The sequence below is a fragment of the Limulus polyphemus genome, unplaced genomic scaffold (genome assembly GCF_000517525.1).
Source record: "Limulus polyphemus unplaced genomic scaffold, Limulus_polyphemus-2.1.2 Scaffold76, whole genome shotgun sequence".
Lineage (NCBI taxonomy): Eukaryota > Metazoa > Arthropoda > Merostomata > Xiphosura > Limulidae > Limulus > Limulus polyphemus.
The window spans coordinates 710,405-718,653 of record NW_013665686.1 but is presented as its reverse complement, the minus strand read 5'-3'; positions in this window follow the sequence as shown (position 1 = coordinate 718,653).

Below are 8,249 nucleotides of genomic sequence, written 5' to 3'. Positions count from 1 at the left end.
GGATCCCAGATTAACGACTGCAGAGGTGGCCAAAGTTGGTGGGATGAGCCCGAAATCTGTTCAACGGATTCTCCACAGATTGGTATATCGTTGCAGAGCAGCTAGACGGAAGCCCTTGTTAAGACCTGCCAACATAGTCAGACGAAAGAAGTGGGCAAGTGATATGATGACCAAGCCTCTGGTCTTTTGGAAGACCGTATTGTTTTCAGACGAATCAAGATTCGCTCAATCTTCGGACAGTGGAAGGATATGGGTCTGGAGAATGCCTCACCAAGAGTTTTGGCTCAACAGATTGCAGCCAACTGTGAAGCATGGTGGTTTCAGCGTGATGGTTTGGGGAGCTGTTTGGGTTGGTGGGAGATCGAGCTTAGTGGAGTGCGTCGGCAACATAATTTTTTGCGAAATACGTCGAAATATTAGAAGAAGGACTCTCGCCACGTTATTCCTCGGGTTTCGTGGACAAGAACACATCGTAGTTCCAGGAAGATGGAGCACCGTGTCACACTGCTAGAAACACCCAAAAGTGGCAGGAATAAAACGGTATCCAGAAGGTGTCCTGGCCGAGCCAATGTCCTGACATGGACCCCATCCAAAACCTCTGGGTCACACTTGACCGGCAAGTCAAGAAATAACCAAAAAAACCAACTTCGAAGAGCGATCTACTTCAAGTTTTGAAGCAAGAGTGGCCGAAAATCCCACAATCTAAAATTGACAAGATGATTCTCACAATGCCCCAAAAGATCAACGAACTCCACGAAGCGAAAGGAAGATCCACTAGATATTAATTAAACTATAAATATATCAATTCATTTGAATATGACTGAAAATTTTAATTTTTTCTGAAAAGGTGGTGTCTATTTACTTGTGACCACGCTGAGTATTACTAACGTAAAAGCTCTTCCGAAGGATGATCATATAAGCCTATTGCTCAAAATATTTTCAAAAGGTAATATATTGCGCCTTAACAAATAAACGAAAGTCCAATTAAAATGACCTGTATAATTCAGCCAAAGAAAGTTATTTATTCCAAAATTAAATCATTATATTACAGAGTGTTGTATTTAGAATCGCCAGAAAAGGTTTTTAAGATTCTTTTTTTCGATATCTTATTAAGAGCATTTCTATGTTTGATAGTAACATACCTAACACGTGATAGCTTCCTGGTAAATTCAGATACATACACATTAAAGTACAGGTATTGGAATTTTCAGCCTAAAGTGTGCCTTGTTCACAAGTGTTCTAATCGGTCAGGTCAATGTCAGAGCTTACAATTTGTGTTCCACGTACTTTAACTTACACTCAGAAATTTCTTTCATATAGGATACTCTAAGACTTAATGGCTACTCACAACATTTATTTGAAAAAATTACCAATACCTTTTTAACTAAGAACTCACAAATCCATTTAGACTACCAACCGAACCCAAACTCATTATATACTATTGTCTTTCATACAATGGTGAACAAAGTTTAACTTTAAAAAGTCAAAGTAAACGCATAATTAATTGTTACTACCCTTAAGTTGAATTTAGATTACTTTCTAAATACGCATCACGCATACAGGACTTTTTCCGTACTAAAGACCTTCTCCCAATGTCTCTGTGTTCTTGGCTTGTATATCTTTACACGTGTGAAGACTGTAAATCTTCCTATATTGGCAAACTCCATCCAATGTTTTGAGCCAATGAAAATATGAGAATTTTCATGAAAAACAATAAGTAACCCATGTGCTTCCTCTATACGCCAACATAGTGAAGAAACAATACACTTTGCAAGGTCAACACTGATCTGCAATTAGTGATTAAAGAAACTTCAAACAGCATTCTCCAACCGTGAATAACACAACACGGAATATTCTTTTAAATTACACATTATTTAATATATATACAATAATTTTGTTGTTACTTGTCTACTTTATATGTGTTTTTTAGTTTTGATTAAATTATCATGAATTTAGTCATGTATTTTAGTTACTTATTTAGGAATGATGTAATTCTTTATATTTTTAATTTAGATACTGAAGATGGAATCTGTAGAATACCGAAACATATATCCGCGTCTATTTCTGATATAAATAAACAATGTTGTTCATCTTAATTATAGTTATCCCTTTAAATGGGAAACTTTGTTTTCCTTCGAACACATCGATTGCTAATGACCTTTAAGATACAGTTATAGTCGTCCCTAAATTTGAAATATTGATCAAATGAAAAATATACAGCCAGTTGCACCTGACTTTAACTGGTCCTTTGAACTGAATAACGAACCCATAACAAAAAATGCTGAATGTGTTCTTAGGTATCACGTCCCCAATCCAGCGTCCTACGATTGGTAGCCCAACGCACTAATCACTAGGTCATACCAGTTAAAGTACAGAAAAATATATAAAACAAATTTTCTAAAAGTTGAATTTGAGGATTATAATTTAATTCCATGTTATATAAAAATCTGAATAATAACGGTAACTGGCCATTGTATAAAACAACATTATTTAAAGTAAGATATGTTAATATAATATTATAGAAGGGGTAACGACTCTTATTAGCTTCCAAGATTTTACTTAAGTCTTCAGTTGTTCAAGATAGGGATGCTTTTGTTGTGCATGCGTGAAATAATATCTTTCATGTTACTTCCTAACGCTTCTTGCATTTAGAATAAGTCAAAAGCGACGAGTACTGTATTCGTAAGCTAATAATTTTATACACTGAAAATCCAAGAAGTCTAGTGTTTTTCTGAGAAGCCACTAAAAACATGTGTGTGTGGGAGACCGAGGCTGGGTGGCCACAGGGGCAGATTAACACAATGCCAATACCTTTCATCTGCTGAAGTTGGTAGCCGTGATATCATGACCACTAACATACCAGAATACCCGTTACTTTGCTGTTGTAGTTTCATTGTGATTGGAAGCTTTTGTCGTGTGCAGGAGAAAAAATTATCTTTCCTCATACAAAAACAAATATTTTCAAATTTCTCAATGATTTGCTCCCTTTCCATTATTTTCTTGTGATACTGTTTCTAAACTTTATCTTTCAAACTGTTTTTTTTAGACATTATGGTGAGCCATAGAAAAAATGTTTTTATTTTATGTACTTGAATTTACAGTACATATATTAATATAAATAAAGGGATTTTGATTTAATTTCATCGTTATTAACATGCCCAGTATTCAGGGTAGGTTGACCACACAGCGCACACTCTTTTATTATGTTAATTTCTGAGAACAATAGCAAAGAAGTAAGTGATCTGTTTATGCTATGTAATAGAGGAAGGTGTCTAGTTTATGTTAGTATCAAAATTTCTTATTTTGAAGTTAAGAGATGACTAATTTAAAAAGTTTAAAAATCGAATCAACCACTCCAGTCTCCCATATTTTTAACATTGAACCAAGTGTTTGACCAATTTTTCTGTTAGTAAATAAGGCATGGTATTTTGTATGTTGTTAATTTCCAATTTGTTTTCATCATTCTGGTTAAAGAATTTCAAAATATCTAGAAACATAATGAAATGGTTGAGTTATGTTTTTATAGCAATATGAACTACTATTCATAATTGTTGAGTTATGTTTTATAGCAATATGAACTACAATTCATAATTGTTGAGTTATGTTTTATAGCAATATGAACTGCTATTCATAATTGTTGAGTTATGTTTTTATAGTAATATGAACTGCTATTTATAATTGTTGAGTTATGTTTTTATAGTAATATGAACTACTATTCATAGTTTTCTAATTCGAAGAAAAGAAATTTTGTTTTGGTTGCGACGGTTCGAGTTACCACAACTATCTTCTGTAGATAACCCCATAATGAAAGATACGAAAGGGATTTGAAATTGATTTGAATTCGAGCGATATTTCACCAGTTTATCCACAAGGAGAAAGTTCTAACCCTTATCTATGCATTAAAGAAATATAATTGATTTTAGTTGACTTTTCACAAAAAATTCGAATCAAACGCCGTTAGAAAATCCTCTTTTGATTCCAGTCTCTTGGTATCTCAGTTTTAAGGTTATTACTGCGTTAGGTATGAGCACCTCAGCGGAAATAAACACTGCTAATGTCGGGGAAATGGTGGTTGCTTCCCATTCACGACACAGGCTGGCATACTGTAGTCCAGTAATGGTCTGTGGACTCTTATCGTTTATTACACCGAGTAAGAGGGAGTTCATTATCTGAACGAACACTTGAGCTCAAGTCATAATAATAGTTCCTATATGCTGTTCCTGTGAACATTCCACATCCCCAGCCATTCTCGAAGTACACGTTTAATCAGTGTTTCTCGCCAATGCAAAACGATCCGGCGTTTAACAGCGATAACCCTAACTGGTTATAATTCCTTTTACGTTGTCTCATTAATGGGTGTTGAAAATTTTGTTATAATAAAGATCCAGAAAAGCAGTATCTCTTGGCGATTAGAAACTTAAGCCTTTCCTGTGGCCAGTACCAGATTATGACTTCGTTTTAACCTGGTTGGTTATGCACCACATCACTCTATCATAATCCTTAAAGTTAATTACATGAAGAAAATATTTGAAGATTGTATACCAGCTTGTTTTCTTTACTGCACATTATTCACGTCTGAAAGCTATACGTATATATGTATATTCAGTGATGGCTTTGAATTAATACGGTTCTTTTCATAGATTATCAAATAAAGATACACTGTGCATATTTCAGTAAACACGTGCTAATTTTAATTGAATGAAATCGACTATAGCCAAGTAGAACTATTGAACTAATATTAACATATCCATGACGGTTAAGTTTTAAAGTTAATTTTACCAAAGTTCGAAATGACAAGTTTTCTTTATTTTTTGTTTCTGAAAATGATGTAACGTATTAGAAGTTATTTCTACATTTATTATATTATTGAAAAATCACCTAACGAAATCCTGCTCAAACGTTTGTAGCAGAAACTTACCGTAATAACAACCGAACACCGTTTGCTTGGAATAGCTGCCTGACGTGAATCCATGACAACTAGACACCACTCGTTTATCATAAAATATAACAATTCATTTTCTCCATTATATGACCTGTATATATATCTAGGCCTACTACATTACCAGTTTAATTTGCTCAATTATATAAACTGTATAGATCAAGGCCTATTTTTTATTCAAATTATGAATCCATTCCATTATTTGACCTACATAGATCTAGATTTATTATATTACCAGTTTAATTTTCTCCATTATATGACCTGCATGGTAACCAGACAACTAGACAATTATTAGGTGTCTAAATGTCCTACTTCCTCATTTTTTTAGGTGTTTAATTGTCCGATTACCGTCTGACGTATGGTCATTAGAAACGATATTCAGCGAAATAGAACTTTTGCGAAAGAAGTCATTATATATATATATATAAATTGGAACAATATGTTCATAACGCGATAAAGATATAGTTTTATGGACTTTGATTTCTAATAACTTAAAGTCTTGGTAACTATACAATTTATTATACATGATAATGCGAATAATTCTGACATTTAGTTTTTAATGAATTCTAATTTCAGTTTTTTTATTTTTCTAAATCTCCTTCCTCATCCAATTGTTATTCTAAAATTCACAGACGAAATTTTAAGCTTCATCGTTATATTTTAGTTCTTCAGAAAACAGAATCTTTGATTTTAATATTATTTTTAACACAAAATAGTGTACTATTAAATATTTCATAAATTTGAAATTTCAAACATTTGGAGTCATTATTTAGTTCATAGTTTTCGTAATACAACAATACTGAGAGTACAGTCTTTATTTACTCCATAGTTTTGTAAGTCAACAACAGTGGTAGTCATTCATAGTTATACAACCCAATAATCAATGTGAGGGAGCATTGTATATATTGTAAGTTTGTAATTCAAAAGTTTATTTTGTTTATTGATGATGATTTAAACTCAGACACAAATTCAAAATATCGTAGTATTTATCACATAGACTTCAAAATGGCTGTAAACAACAACATACACACATAAGATTCATAGTATTGAATATATCTTCTACGTTAGATAGATAAATCACCACAAAAGATAAAGGTTTTCTAAGTAAAAATCTGATTTAGGTTAAAAATTACATATTCACGTCATATGACAATTCTCAACTAATACTATGAGCAGTACAACAAAAGATGATACAACTCAACATCTAAAAACATTTAACTGTCTATCTTAACAAATACAAGTTAAATGAAAATTGTGTTTGTAAAGGGACTATTTGTTATATTTTCTGGCAATGATTTAACCAATCATTTGTGTACCAGCCAATCAATAGTTCTATAACATTTTTAACTATCATAATATGAAATTTGGCGAAAATAAGCTTTTTGCTTCAAGCCGAAAAAGCACAGTTGACTAAATTGTCATTTGATAGTTTGCAAATTCTATCTGAATATTCAAGTATTTTTTTTTTTAAGGAAGTGTTTACTTTGTATTCCGGGTGTTCTGGATACATGAAAAACAACTACTGTTTCCTATCTGTACTTTAGGAAAGTGTTTGTAAAACTCTCATTAACGTGCTCCAGATGTGGCTTGTTCAGTCGAAGATAACCGTATGCATATATAGAATTTATTAATAGATTTTTTGTAGCGATATCTTACATGTTGTGTACGGGAGCAATGATTCGAACTTTTATTGCAATAACAAATCCCTTCTATGTTGTTACTGGCCCGGCATGGCCAGGTGGTTAGGGCGATCGACTCGCAATTTGAGGATCGCTGGTTCGACCCACATGCTCGCCTTGTCAGCCGTGGGGGCGTTATAATGTGACCGTCAACCTCACTATACGTTAGTGAAAGAGTAGCCCAAGAGTTGGCGGTGGGTGGTGATGACTAGCTGCCTTCCCTCTAGTCTTTCGCTGCTAAATTAGGGACGGCTAGTACAGATAGCTCTCATGTAATTTTGCGCGAAATTGAAGACAAGCACATCTTGTTACTAAAGTCTGAGATATGACATCAAATGCAAAATTGAAATATCAGAACATTGGGTAATTTATTGATTATGTATTCAGAACAAACTTAACACCCTGTAAGATATTTCTTGTTTCCCAAAACTTTTATTTTTTAAAACAAATTCTGCATTCACAACGACAACAATGCCCACCTCTTGAAGTTTTAGTGTGCACAAAAACAACAACAACAACAAAAATCAACAACAACAGAGAATGTATTGAAAAAATTGTGATAAAGATTATTTTTTATCAATTCTACAAGAATTACATTTCAATAGTTATATTGGAACGTCCGTCCGTGTAACATAACTTACAAGTTACAAAAATCAAATAGACATTGATCTCGTGAACAGGAAACAATGTTTACGAATAATGAGTATCCCTGAAGAAACTGCTTTAAAGCAGAGATGTCTTGATGAATAATTCAAAAAAGGGAAAGATCTTGCTGAGCCAGTATATAACATAATAGTAACTTTTAAGTAATATCAGGCAAAGCATTGTGCTATATTATATATCGCTGTAGTGATACGGAAGGATTTGTATAGCATCTTCTTATTCATTTCCATACAACAGTTGTATGTAATTAACATAAAATTATAATCCATTATACACTTCTTTGGTATATCAAAAACATAATATCATGTTGTATAGCATAATTCTGTTGTACGTATGTAACAGAATATCATGTTGTATAACATAATTCTGTAGTATGTAAATAACAGAATATCATGTTGTATGACATAATTCTGTAGTATGTAAATATCAGAATATCATTTCTGTAACACTTCTATAGTATGTAAAGAACAAAATATCGTGTTTTATAACATACTTCTGTAAAAGGTACCTGTTACAGAAGTATGTTATAGAATACAATAATATAATATTTACATATTACAGCAGTGTAATTAGAATACGATATAATCTGTTCTTTAAAGAACAGATTATATCGTACTCTAATTACACTGCTGTAATATGTAAATAACCTAATATATTGTTCTATTACATATTATTGGAATTACATTGGAGTACTGGCAAATCCATTTTATTTTACTATTACGAGGTTTTGTAACGTTATTCAAGTATATTGTACAGTATCTCGCTTTATATCCACTCCTGCTTGCCGGGAAGAAACTTATTAGACAGTTAAGGAAGACGAGCAAAAAATATTTGGGGGGGGATATAAATCTTTACTGCTTTGCCGAAGTCGTTTCATATTTTAATAATGGTTGGAGACGGCTTGAATGGGTAATGAAGAAAAACTTGAATATAAGTTTAACATCACAGCAAATGTACAACGTTTCGAC